Genomic DNA, 13,108 nt, shown 5'->3' on the forward strand with positions numbered 1-13,108 from the left:
TATGGTTTTAAACCTGTAATGTTTTACCGACACCCAGCTTACCAGTTTGATTGGGTTTTGGCCAATTTTTTAATCCATCTCTGTCTTTTTATATTACTTTTCTCTCATGGTGCTGTTAATTGTACTTCCCAAAATAGATAAATGAACAAATTTAATTAAATGCCCTATTTGCACAGTCTCCTGATCATTAATGAATTTGTAAGTAAGGTCAGACCTAGAATCTTCCCGGTATAACAATTACTGAATTTTGTCTTCCCATTCCTGATAATTATTTGCTTTTAATTTATAAAAATATTTCACATTTTGTGTGCTTATGCTCTTTCTGTGTTAGAAATATAAAAATCTTCTAGTAAAAAGAGACTTTCCCCTATGATTTTTTTTGTTTTTTTAATTGAAAAAAAATATTTTTGCCAGTCCTGGGACTTGAACTCAGGGCTTGGGACACTATCCCTGAGCTTCTTTTGCTCAAGGCTAGCACTTGAGCCACAGCACCATTTCTGGCTTTTTTAGAGTAGTTCATTGGAGATAAGAATCTCACAGATTTTCCTGCCTGGGCGGCTAGCTTTGAACCACAGTCCTTAGATCTCAACCTCCTGAGTAGCTAGGATTATAGGTTGAGCCACCAGTGTCTGGCTCAATTGAAAATACTTTACTTGTACCTATTGGTTGGTGGTGTTGCCAGTCCTGGGCTTTGAACTCCAGGCCTAGATGCTGTCTCTGAACTTTTTTGCTCATAGCTACTCCTCTTCCACTTAAGCCGAAGCTCCATTTCTGGCTTTATTGGTGCTTACTTTCCTGATTGGCTGGCTTTGAACTGCCATCCACAGATCTGTCTCCTGAGTAGCTAGAATTATAGGCATGAACCACTGGTGTCCAGTTTATTTGTGCTGTTATTTATTTATTTTACGTCATGAGGCTTGAATTTGAGCACTGTCCCTGAGATTTTTTGCTCAAGACTAGCACTTTACCACTTTGAGTCACAGCACCACTTCCAATTTTTTGATGGTTAATTGGAAATAAGAGTTTCAAGGACTTTTCTTCCAGGGCTGGCTTCAAACTGCGATCCTCAGATCTCAGCCTCCTCAGTAGCTAGGATTACAGGCTGAGCCTCTGGCACTTGGCTGTTTATACATTTTTATTTTTACTTTATTTTATTTTATTTTATATTTTGTCGGTTGTGGGGCTTGAACTCTGGGCTTGGGCGCTGGCCTTGCGCTCTTCAGCTCAAGGCTAGTGCTCTACCACTTAAGCCACAGTGCCACTTCTGATTTTCCAGTTGGTTTATTGGACATAAGAGTCTCACTGACTTCCTGCCTGGGCTGGCTTTGAACTGTGATCCTCAGATCTCAGCCTCCTGAGTAGCTAGGATTATAGGCTTTATACATTTTTAAATAATCAATTTATTTAAAATAAAAAGATGGGTTGCATTTTGTTTTTTGTTTTCCTTTTACTCTCTTTTCAGGCACTGGGCTTTGAACTCTTCTTGTTTGACTATCTTGTTCATGGTAGTGCTCTTCCATTTGAACCATGTCTCCAGGTCTATATTTTACTAATTGATTGGAGATGGTGTTTAATGGATTTTAATGCCCGGGCTAACCTTGAACTGTGATCCTCTAGGTCTTAGCCATCTAAGTAACTAGGATTGCAGGCATGAGCCACAGGCATTGGGCTCACATACTTTTGCCTGGGTTGGCCTAGAACTATGATCCTTCTGATCTCAGCTTCTTGCATAGCTGGGATGACAGATACAACCAGTATGCCCAGCTATTGATTGAAATTAGGGTCTCATGAAGGTCAGCCTCATCTGACTTTGAACCATGATTTTCTTGATCTTCACTCCCAAGAAGCTAGAATTACAGGTATGAGCCACTAGTGCCTGGCTGGCTGTTTATTTGTAAATTATTCTTTATATGTTACCAATAGACAAATTTTAAAAGTCAAAGAGTAAAAAAATAAAAAGGATTCATAAAATGTAATGAGTAGTTTTTTCTCATCATCTCTACTCTCTAGTCTCTAACAATTTTCAAGTCCTTGTTTCTTTTTAGTTTTTTGTTTTGTTTTGTTTTTGACATACTTAAGACTGAACTCAGGGCCTTGCACTTGCTAGGCAAACACTTTTCTTTTTTTTTTTTTTTTTTGTCGGTCGTGGGGCTTGAACTCTGGGCCTGGGCACTGTCCCTCAGCTCTTCAGTTCAAGGCGAGTGCTCTACCACTTGAGCTACAGCGCCACTTCCGGTTTTCTGGTGGTTTATTGGAGATAGGAGTCTCACAGTCTCTCCTGCCCTGGCTGGCTTTGAACCGCGATCCTCAGATCTCAGCCTCCTGAGTAGCTAGGATTACAGGTGTGAGCCACCAGCGCCCGGCTTAGGCAAGCACTTTTCTACTGAGCTAAACTCCCAACCATACCCTTTTTCTTTTGATGTTATGTATCTCCATATTTAAAAAATGATATATTTGAATGCTCTCTCTTCATTAACCGATTTATTCATAATATGGAGTTTCCATTATGGTAGAGAAAGTTTTGCTCTTTTTAAATAACTATCTTCCTTGTTGCTTTCCCTTCCCGATTCAGTTATAATATTTGGTTAAATCATATTGTTAGTATTGTTTGTACATTATTATGTCAGGAAAAATTTTATTCCCTGATAGTATCTTAAATACCCCCTCAGTGTGGTTTTCTAAAGGTTAATTAGAGTAATCTTTTCAGCTCTTCTCTCCCTTCCTTTCTCCCTCTCCTCCCTCCAAAAACTTCTAAAGACTTTCCTTACTCTTGCTAAGTCTAATCTCTAGGCCCACTGCACAGCTCTTATCTGGGATGATTTCCTTTTGTTGCAGTCTTTAGACTTTCTTCTCCTTTTAGGTTTGATTAGTAGTACTGTTAGACTTTTGTATCTTCTTTTCATTTGCTCTCTAATAGTTGAGCCTGAGCAGATGGTTGCTGTGGCTGAAAGCAGGTGTATGATTGCCTTGAATGTGCCTGTTTGTCACATAAACCCAGTGTGGATTGGTTGTCTTTGCTTTGGGTATGGCATTATTATCCAAGAATCCCCAATTGCCAGTCTATTTCACTTCTGTGTTGTGTTGGCTATCCTGTTTTCCATTCCTCTTATCTTTGTCTACGTTATTATCCTGTTATCAAAGAATGACAAGATCATAACTTATTCTCTAGAGTATCTGATCACACACAATCTCTTTGAACAAAATAGATTACTAATCTTATGTAAAGCTTTATATGTTTCAACTTTTAAAGTTTTATTGCTCTTCTTTCCTGCTTTCCATCTTTATGAGTTTATATCTTAAAAGAAATTTTCTGTTCTGTTAGTAAGATTTTTGGGAAGAAGCAAAATTACTGTGTATGTACATGCCTCTCACTTAATGCACAAGAGTGAGATGATTTGAGAAGAAAGTATGTTTTTTGTTTGTTTATGATGGTAGGAACTGAACCCAGGGTAGGATATTCTTATGTATGGTAATACTTACATGATCATTATAATTTTAATAAGATGAAAGTAACAACAGTACTCAAATGTAACTAAACAATTTCTAAAAATAATTTTTGGAAAAGACACAAATGTCATCTTCGTTATAAGAAAACATTGCAGTATGAGGATGAAAGTAAGAATCACTTTAATTTTACTATCCAGAGACTATCACTAGTGTGATAGCAACAGTTTAGTGTGTATTTTTTGTGTCTTCTGTATTTGTGTGTTTAAATGGAGCATACTACATATATTTTTGTTCCTTCCATTTCTCCTGCTGTAAAAGAATGTACCTCTTGAGTCAAGAGAACTTCATTGTGCACAGTATCTTGAGATTATGGTCTCATTAACAACAGCTAACAGCTATCAGGAATTTGAGTGTTGGTCATGTGTCAGGTACTATGCTGACATTTTTTTGCTGCTGTTGTTTCAGCTGGCAGAAAAGTTATAAGAATGGTGGAAAGAATTGACTCAGAGATCTCAAATATTAATATTTTACTGTTTCCTTTTTGTCTTTTCATTGCATCATCTAACACATATACAGTCATGTAGTATTTAATGATGGGACTATGTTTTGAGAAATGTATCCTTAGGTTATGTTGTTATTGTGTACATATCATGCTTAACAAATCTAGGTAGGTCAGTAATTCCATGGCCTCTTGATGCAATCGAGACATTTGTAGCATAGCATGCTGTTATACAGAATTTTTCATAAGTACTACAATCTAAAATAATGATAAAAGTATAATAAGTACACAAACTAGAGCATTATCATTTATAACTGTTATCAACTACTATATTCTATATATAATTGTGTGTGTGCTATAACACTATACAACTTGAAGCTCAGTAGATTTCTTTTTTTTTTTTTTTTTTTTTGACTGAGCACTGTCCCTCAGCTCTTCAGCTCAAGGCTAGCGCTCTACCACTTGAGCTACAGTGCCACTTTCGGTTTTCTGGTGGTTTATTGGAGATAAGAGTTTCACAGACTTTCCTGCCTGGGTTGGCTTTGAACTGCGATACTCAGATCTCAGCCTCCTGAGTAGCTAGGATTACAGGCGTGAGCCACCGGCACCCAGCTTTCAGTAGATTTCTTTACACTAGCATTACCATAAACATGTGGCTAACACAGGCTTTAATGTTACTCTGGCTTTGGTGTCATTAGGTGACAGGAGTTTCAGCTCTTAGAAGTTTTTGAGATCACTATTGGATATGCAGTCTGGTGATGTCATCATGTGGTTCATGACTAAATTTCTTGAGAGATGAAGGTGTAGACCTTCTTGCCCCTTTTTTCTAAATAACTTCATTGTTTATTTTCTTAAAACAAGGACGTTCACTATACAACCAGTTGTCAAAAGCAGGAAATTAGCATTGATTCAATATGATCCACAACTTGTTCAGATTTTGAAGAAAAAATTTCCAATCATGGAATGCATTCAATTGTCATTATCTCTTAATCTAGAATAGTTCCTCAGTTTTGCTCAGATTTTTTTTATGATACTGATAATTTTGAAATGTACAGGCTACTTATTTTATAGAATGCCTTCAGTTTGGGTGTCTGATGATTGGATTCAGGTTATCCATTTCTTGCAGGAGTACCACAGAATTTGTGTGCTTCTGAAGATACACGAGGAAGCATAGAATACTGAAAGAAAATATTAAAGTATTGATGTATGTAATCTTGGATCACTTCATGAGGGCTTTTCACTGTAAAGTTAACTGTTTTCCCTTTTGTAATTATTTTGTGTGATAAAATGAACGCAACAAAATGTATTTTTATGCATTAATTTTTAGGTGTATGGCTCAGTGGCATTGCATTCTCTTTGCTATTTGTGAATTACTAGTAGTTTGAAAATAGCTTGTGGAAAAAATATCTTGAGATCTTGTTAATATTTTGTTATTCCCTGAATTATCATGCACTAATTTGTCCTTTGGTGACTTCTGACTGAAGTGTGATTTCTTTTTTTTTAATTTTTATTTATTTTTTATTGTGAAAATACTGTACAGAGGGGTTACAATTAGATGGGCAAGATAATGAGTACATTTCTTATCAAGCATTGTAGCCTCCTCCTTTGTTTCCCCTTCCCATCCCTTCCCAGCCTCCCCCAGCCCCCCCCGAAGTGTTATTTCTGATGATTTTCTAATTCTCTCATTCCCTCTATATTTAATTACAGTAGTACTTTATTCTGATTTTGTTTCTGCTTTGGCCATTAGGAACCCCTTGAAGCTGATTTCTGCCTCATTTTGACATATACTTGTCATTCTTTGAGCACTTCTTAACATAAGATAGTCTAGGCTCACTTTTCAACCTTACAGGCCCCAACCCTAGAATGAGTAACTTTTTCAAGGAGTGCTCCTTTAAAAAAAAAAATTAGGTTTTTAAAAAATTACCTTCAAGTAATTGTACACAGGGGTTTTAGTTTGATCTGTCAGTTTGTGACTACATGCATCTTGATCAATGTCCTCTCATATCATCCTCCTTTTAATAGAGAATGGCTTTACAAGCATTCTTTGTCTTAGTTGCTACTTAGTAGTGTTGTTTAAAGGGCCTTTTCAGTAGACATCTATGAAAAAGATATATGTGAGGTGTGTGTGTGTGCACGTAAGCTTATGTGTGCCTGTGTTGTGCACATTCTGATTCCAACCTAATACTACAGGTTTATTCTGTTTTCCTTTATTCCATGTTAATAGCTTCATCCAATAGTGAGAAACCTGGTCCCATTATTCATATTTATTATTTATTGATTCAATCCTAGAATATCAAAATCTCAACATTTACAAAATATGATGAAAAGTCAAATAGATGTCAAAGAAATACTGTATTTTTTTTTTTTTATAAAAGTAATTTTTTGTTGTTGTTGTTGGTCATGGGACCTGAACTCTGGGCCTGGGTGCTGTCCCTCAGCTCTTCAGCTCAAGACTAGTGCTCTACCACTTGAGCCACAACTTCACTTCTGGCTTTTTCTGCTTATGTGGTGCTGAGGAATTGAACCCAGGGCCTCATGGATGCAAGCAAGCATTCTACCACTGAGCCACCTTCCCAGCCTAAAAATAATTCTTGTTACTATTATTTCCAGGTGAGGCTGCTATCAGAGGAAATTGTTGTATAATTTGCCATCAGACAGTCTGTCTGCATATTGTAGAGTTTTATTATTCAAAAAAACGTGGTAAGTTGCCTACACTTAGGAATATTTTATGGAATTATTTTTTTGTTTGCTTTATATGTATTACTTGAATGCTTATTTTGTAACTAGTAAGTTTTAAAGTATAAATTTTTAGAAACACTTAAGAGTCTTTAGTAGATTTTTCTTGCTTCTGTTCAGTGTCTTTCTTTGTATTTGTATCTTTCTTTGTGTTTGTATTTGTTTGTGGTAGAGTTTTTAAGAGTTGGATTACTAGCTTTTTTTTTTTTTGTTTAGTCTTTCTGCTGCAACTGAGAATTAGCCTTCTTATCAAGCTCTAGGTTTCTTACAATTCTTAATGGGAACTGCAAAGATGTAATGTTATTGTAGGGGTTGAATTTATTTAGGAAGAATACATGTCTATTTTAAATCCTTAGTAAAGTATAATAAAGCAGGATGAATAATGTTATTAAAATACTTTAAAATTAGATAACTAATTTTAATGCTTAATATTACCCTGTAGATACTTCTTTTCAGTTAATGTGTGTTTCTCCAGAGAAGACTTGGTAAATTCATATGAACTACTGTTTCGTGAGATGTTCTTATCTGTATCTTCTTAAGATCTTTTCAGTCTTTCATGTGTAGTAGTGTAAAGGCTTTAGTGTGAATAAGAGCTTTGGTCACAGCATTGGTACTCATGTGCTGCTGCTCAATCATATGACAAAACTTAGATAGCAACTATAGCAACATCACTCCTTTCTTCCCTCCTTCCCTTCCTTTTTTTCTTTCCTTTTTTGGGGGTAAGGGGGGTGTGGGGGGGAGTGCATGCGTGTCTGTGCCTGTCCTGGGGCTTGAATTCAGATCCTGGGTGCTATTCCTGAACTTTTTTGCTCAAGGATAGTGCTTTACTACTAAAGCTATACCTCCATTTCCAGCCTTTTGTCTCTCTCTGTGTGTATATAATATGTGTTTGTGTGTGTCTGTTAACTAGAGGTAAGAGCTTCACAGATTTTCCTGCCTGCACTGATTTTGAACCTCCATCATCAGATCTTAGCCTTCTGAATAGCTAGGATTATAGGTGTGAGCCACTAGTGCCCAGCTTGTTTGTTTTTTTGAAGCAGTATGCTCAGGCTGTCATTGAATTCTTGATCTTCCAACCTCAGCTTCCCAAAGGCTAATATTACAGATTGTGTTATAAGTCCTGGTTCAGAATTTTCTTTTAAATTGTTTTACAGTTAGATATAGTGAGAAATAAATATTAATGTTGAAACGAGTTTAAACAGTGTTCTCAAGTAGTATACAAAGTTGAGGAGCTATAAGCACAAAAAAAGGGAAAAATTAAGATTCTCCTTTGTTCCATTTTTTTGTAGACTTTTTGCTTTTTTTTAGTATCAGAAATCTCTTTAGATATTTCCAGATGTGTGTGGCTTAAAGTAGATTGCTGAGTTTTTTTTTGTTTTTTGTTTTTTGTATATGACTGAAACAGCTTACGTCTCAGAGAAACCAAAGTAAGTTTTAATCTTGGTTATTTAAAATCTCCTTGTACCTGTCTTATTAAGAGTATTATTTTTTTTTAAAGAAGAAGCTAATTTGCAACTGGCTATAAAAACTGACATTGTGTCTGGGAAAATGCTGTACTAACACACTGTAACTGTCCCATAAGAGTACTTCTTAAGTCTCCAAATGCAGTACTGACAATCTGTGACAGCCTGTGAATTGTTGAGCAGCAGTTTGGGAAGGTGGACAGCAGAATAAAATGGCTATAAGTCAGTTAAAGATGAGATGAGGTGGGAGGAAGTGAGCCGAGGAACTCAGGTTTAATAGGTAGTTTGGATGGAAGCTATTCTAGTTGTTAGGCTCTGTTAATAAAAATATAAAACAAAAATCTAAAACTTGTTTGGTTCATGGAAACTCAGTCTTTTAATGTGTAGTTGTTTCATTTTCTTACCAAAACTATGTGGCTGGATTAAATGGAACTTTATACCAGGAAATGAAACTGTAAGAGTTAAGGTAATGGAGATGGTAATAATAAGACCAGTTACCATTTGTATGGACCTTTATTCAGGCAAATATGTCTCTGTGACTTATTGATTGCTTATTTTGATTGGATTTACTAACACACACATTGTTGGCTAGTATTGTTTCAGAAATACATGGCTTATCATACAGTCTCTGTCAGATATCAAGGAATGAATTTCAGATTTTTGGATTAGGGATGCTCAGTTCATAAAGTCTACATAAATATTCTAGGCCCTGAAACCTGAAACAGTTTTGGCTCAAAGCTTTTCATATAAGGGACTCAACCTGTAAGTGTATTTGATTGTTTTAGTAAGTATAATGTCTAATTCTAAGATTAGATTTCAGACCCATTGTTTTGGAACCCATTCATTCTCTTGATTCATTTGTGCTTTTAGATTAAATATGTTACTAGTTGGCACAGCTACTATTGGATTAAGTAAGCATGAGATGGAGATGGAGAGGGGAGAGGGAGAGATATAGATAGATACCATTCTTAAAGTTTCTTGCTGTCCTATTTTCTCTATAGTGAGATATATATTTAAAACAGATGCTAGGGGCAAATGGAAAGACAGATGCAATGATCCAAGGGAAAGTGCAAGCCTAGAAAGACTAGTACTATTCTCACATTATCTGTGGAGTCTAGGCTTGATTTTCTCCTGCATAGGGTACTAATGCCTACTCCTTAGTGTTGAAGATCTTTCAGGCTGAATACAATCTTTCTGACAAAATCTTCTTTCTGTTTGGAATGTTTCCCCTAAATTTCCCCTAAAATTCAGTGTCAGCTTCTGAATACCTATCTCCATCCAGTACCACCGATTTCATGAAATATTCCTCAACCATTCCAGGCCTGGTGTGATACCTCTTTACCTTGAGTTTCTATCATTTGCTCCTTTTCCCTTTATGTGGCACCTATATTTAATCACTTTGGACAACCTCTTTATTTTTTCCTCCTTACATCTTAAGGTAGAGACACTTTAAGTTGTGAGGTTGCATTTTTATTTATCTGTTTCAAATGCCATTGTTACTTACAATCCTAGATTTTAATCTCCTCTACCCCAGCCTAGATGTCAGTACAGTGTGTAAACTTAATAAATATTTGTTTGATGGTGAGAAAATACCATTACCTATTATTAGCTTTTATCTCTCTTTAACATTTATCTTTCTTTTTGAATCATAAGAATAATAGATTAGAATGCCCTTTAAGTATCTGGGCAATGTTTGCTTAGTAGATTATTCTTTGAAAGCAATCTGTAGCCCTCTGTACTAGTTTTCTGATCCTTAAAATAACATTGCTCTGAAGATGTAGGCTAAAGTAATTGTTATACTTGAAACTCTTAATTAGTAAACTTTCAAGCAGCATAGAAGAAAAGCTTTTATTATCCACCTAATATTTTCTTTGCCTGCTTAAAGTGAAACTTGCTTCTTCTGGTGTCTTATCAGGCACAATTGACTTTTGTATGTGCTGGTATAGCATGTATGATAGAGTATGATAGAGGAAGTATGGAAAGAAGAGCTAGAAAATAGAGCTCTGACTATATTGCTATGTATGTAGACTCTGCCTCCTTTACAATTACTCATTTTTGTTGCTACTGTACTTTGATGTTTATTAAACTTAATTATTTTTGCTGTGCTTTATCACACTTTTAAAAGGTATGTATTCTAATCTAGTATAGTAGTTAAATGCAAGGACTTTGACAGCTGAACCAACATTTAGGAACATGGTGATCTTAAGTGACTTAAGGTTCAGATTTCTGATCCAGGAAGTTGAGATAATAGTAGTAGCTCCTACTTAGTTGTAGTTGGGATCAAATGAGATACTATATGTAGACACTAAGCACAGATTAAAATAGTGTCTTTGACTTAAAAAATTTACTTAGTGGTTTATTAGTCTTTAGTCTGTTCATCCTAAAGAGGAAAAAGATATCAAATTGTAATACATGTCAGGATTGAAATAGAATCCCTGTTTGTGCTCTTTCTTTGTCACTTATTAGATGTCAGTGTAACTCAAACAAGAGAAACCAATGTTAAACACAGACTAACTCCCAGTTAGGGTTTTTTATTTCCCCCTTCTTTGCTTGCTCCCTCCTGCTAGGCATTTATAGCGTAGGAAATGTATTTTTTTGTGTTACTTTTCTATTAGATATTATATTGCTGCTGTTCAGTTATATTAAGGCTTATCTGGGTGTTTTCAAAGGAGTCTGTAATCGATGCTAAGATTGAACTTGAAATGGTTAAGTTGGTGAACGATGGAGTTCCCATGTCAGTGGATTGTGAAAGAGACTCAGCTGGGGCCTATGTCCCAGCCTATTAAATATGAAATCAGTAGGTGACAATGCCTGGTAAGACATTAATTGTGATGGATTGTGAGAAAAAAAGTTTTCATGCCATAGTATCTTTATGTCTTTTGGGGCTCTCAAGATAATAATGGAATATGTATCCTGTATCCAGATACCCAGATTTTCCATGAATTGTTTCTTCTCATTGTACAAGCTGTATTCTTTGTACAACTACATGTAGAGGGGCAAAGACTTTTTATGTCTGTTAAAATATTGTTATCATGCCGGGCGCTGGTGGCTCACGCCTGTAATCCTAGCTACTCAGGAGGCTGAGATCTGAGGATCGCGGTTCAAAGCAAGCCCGGGCAGGAGAGACCATGAGACTCCTATCTCCAATAAACCACCAGAAAACTGGAAGTGGCGCTGTAGCTCAAGTGGTAGAGTGCTCGCCTTGAGCTGAAGAGCTGAGGGACAGCACCCAGGCCCAGAGTTCAAGCCCCACGACCGACAAAAAAAAAAAAAAAAAAAAAAAAAAAAAAAAATATATATATATATATATATATATATATATATTGTTATCATGTTCTTTTTTTTTTTTTTTTGGTCCAGTGGTGGGGCCTGAACTCTGGGCCTGAGCACTGTCCCTCAGCTCTTCAGCTCAAGGCTAGCGCCCTACCACTTGAGCCACAGCGCCACTTCCGGCTTTTTTCTTTTTGCTTATGTGGTGCTGAGGAATTGAACCCAGGGCCTCAGGCATGCAAGGCAAGCGCTCTACCACTGAGCCAACTTCCCAGCCCCTTGTTAACATGTTCTGTGCAAGATTGAATCTGAACATGCTATCTACAGTTGGTATTTGCTGTATATGTTTCTTGTTTTAGGTTTTACGTTTTAATTTAATTAAATTAATTTATTTATTTTTGGGTCCGGTCGTGGAGCCTGAATTCTGGGCCTGGGCACTGTCCCTCAGCTCTTCAGCTCAAGGCTAGCGCTCTACCACTTGAGCCACAGCGCCACTTCCGGCTTTTTTCTTTTTGCTTATGTGGTGCTGAGGAATCGAACCCAGGACCTCATGCATGCAAGGCAAGCGCTCTACCACTGAGCCACCTTCCCAGCCCATAATTTTATTTATTTTTTTGAGTCGGGGCCCTGAACTCACAACCCTCCTTCCCAGTGCTGGGATTACAGGAATGTACTGTCATATTCAGTTTAGTTTTCTCTGCTCAGATTGAGTATATTTTATGCTGTGCTTTGAAGCTCTCTTCAGCCTCAGATCTGTGTTAATCCGTGTTACTGGTTGTTAGTCCCATATTTCATGTACCTCTGGATGCTTCCAAATGCTTAGGGAGTTGGAGAGAAGTATGGAAATTATTCTTATGGGAAATAGAAGAGGAAGAGTTCTCCTGACACCTGGTGAGGTTCTTTACCATATGGCTTGGAGGGTGAGTCAAGGTGAATGAGGAAATTTCAGAGACAATAGTGAATTATAATTGTCAGCACTTTAAAGTCTAGAAGGTTAGTGGAAATAGATATGCCATAAAAGCATTAAAGTTCTTCCATGGTTACTCTGATTGTTTTTCTTAATTATTGAAGCATCAGTCTCTGAACTGTTTGGTTGCGTTGTATTTATTTACACATAGTCTAAGAAGATTGGGAATATTTATGAAATTAATACATTATTGTGAGACGGACCATCCTGCTGAGTATCTGGCAGGCTAGTATTATAGTCAAGTGCAGAGACTAATTAACCAATACTCAGAAGCTGGTTACAAGTTATTTAAGTTCTAGATTGCCCATCTGTAAAGCTAAAGCTACCTCATGTTGTAGTTGAATCAAATGAGTTAGTGTATATACAGTATTTAACATAGTCCTTTTGACATTGTTAATACTCAAACAGTAGCTGATCTTGTTCTTTTTCTCCTACTACTATTATTGGTATTACTTTACCACAACTTTGTTTGTAGAACCTAAACTTGAATGTAATTGACATTGTTTACAGCCACCAGAGTTTGGAAAAAAAGGTCATTCTTCTCTTAGGCATGGAGTAATCGTTCTTTCTTGAAACTCCACTAAGAGACTTTAATAAATAAGTGTTAAAGATCTGCATACTGGTTTAAGATAGCTGTCCAAATAAGTATAAAAACTAATTTTTCTGAAGTGTATTTTATTAATTCAAATAAAACAGCATCTATGAAATTATGGATTATATAGAAGT

At 36.4% G+C, this 13,108-nt stretch overlaps 1 protein-coding gene across 2 annotated transcripts in view; it reads left to right on the forward strand.

Moving 5' to 3' along the window:
* Nucleotides 1-13,108, forward strand: part of LOC138830138 (coiled-coil domain-containing protein R3HCC1L-like) — a 72,667-nt gene that overhangs the window by 10,667 nt on the left and 48,892 nt on the right. The window contains exon 1 of one of the 2 annotated variants that reach the window (XM_070026562.1): nt 6,558-6,646. The exons of the other annotated variant lie outside the window; for it this stretch is intronic. The gene's annotated coding sequence lies outside the window, so the exon portion shown is untranslated. Of the gene's footprint in view, nt 1-6,557; nt 6,647-13,108 lie in introns of those variants that run through there. 2 annotated transcript variants of the gene reach the window in all.

Source organism: Dipodomys merriami, unplaced genomic scaffold (assembly GCF_024711535.1).
Source record: "Dipodomys merriami isolate MVZ:Mamm:240054 unplaced genomic scaffold, mDipMer1.0.p SCAF_184, whole genome shotgun sequence".
NCBI lineage: Eukaryota > Metazoa > Chordata > Mammalia > Rodentia > Heteromyidae > Dipodomys > Dipodomys merriami.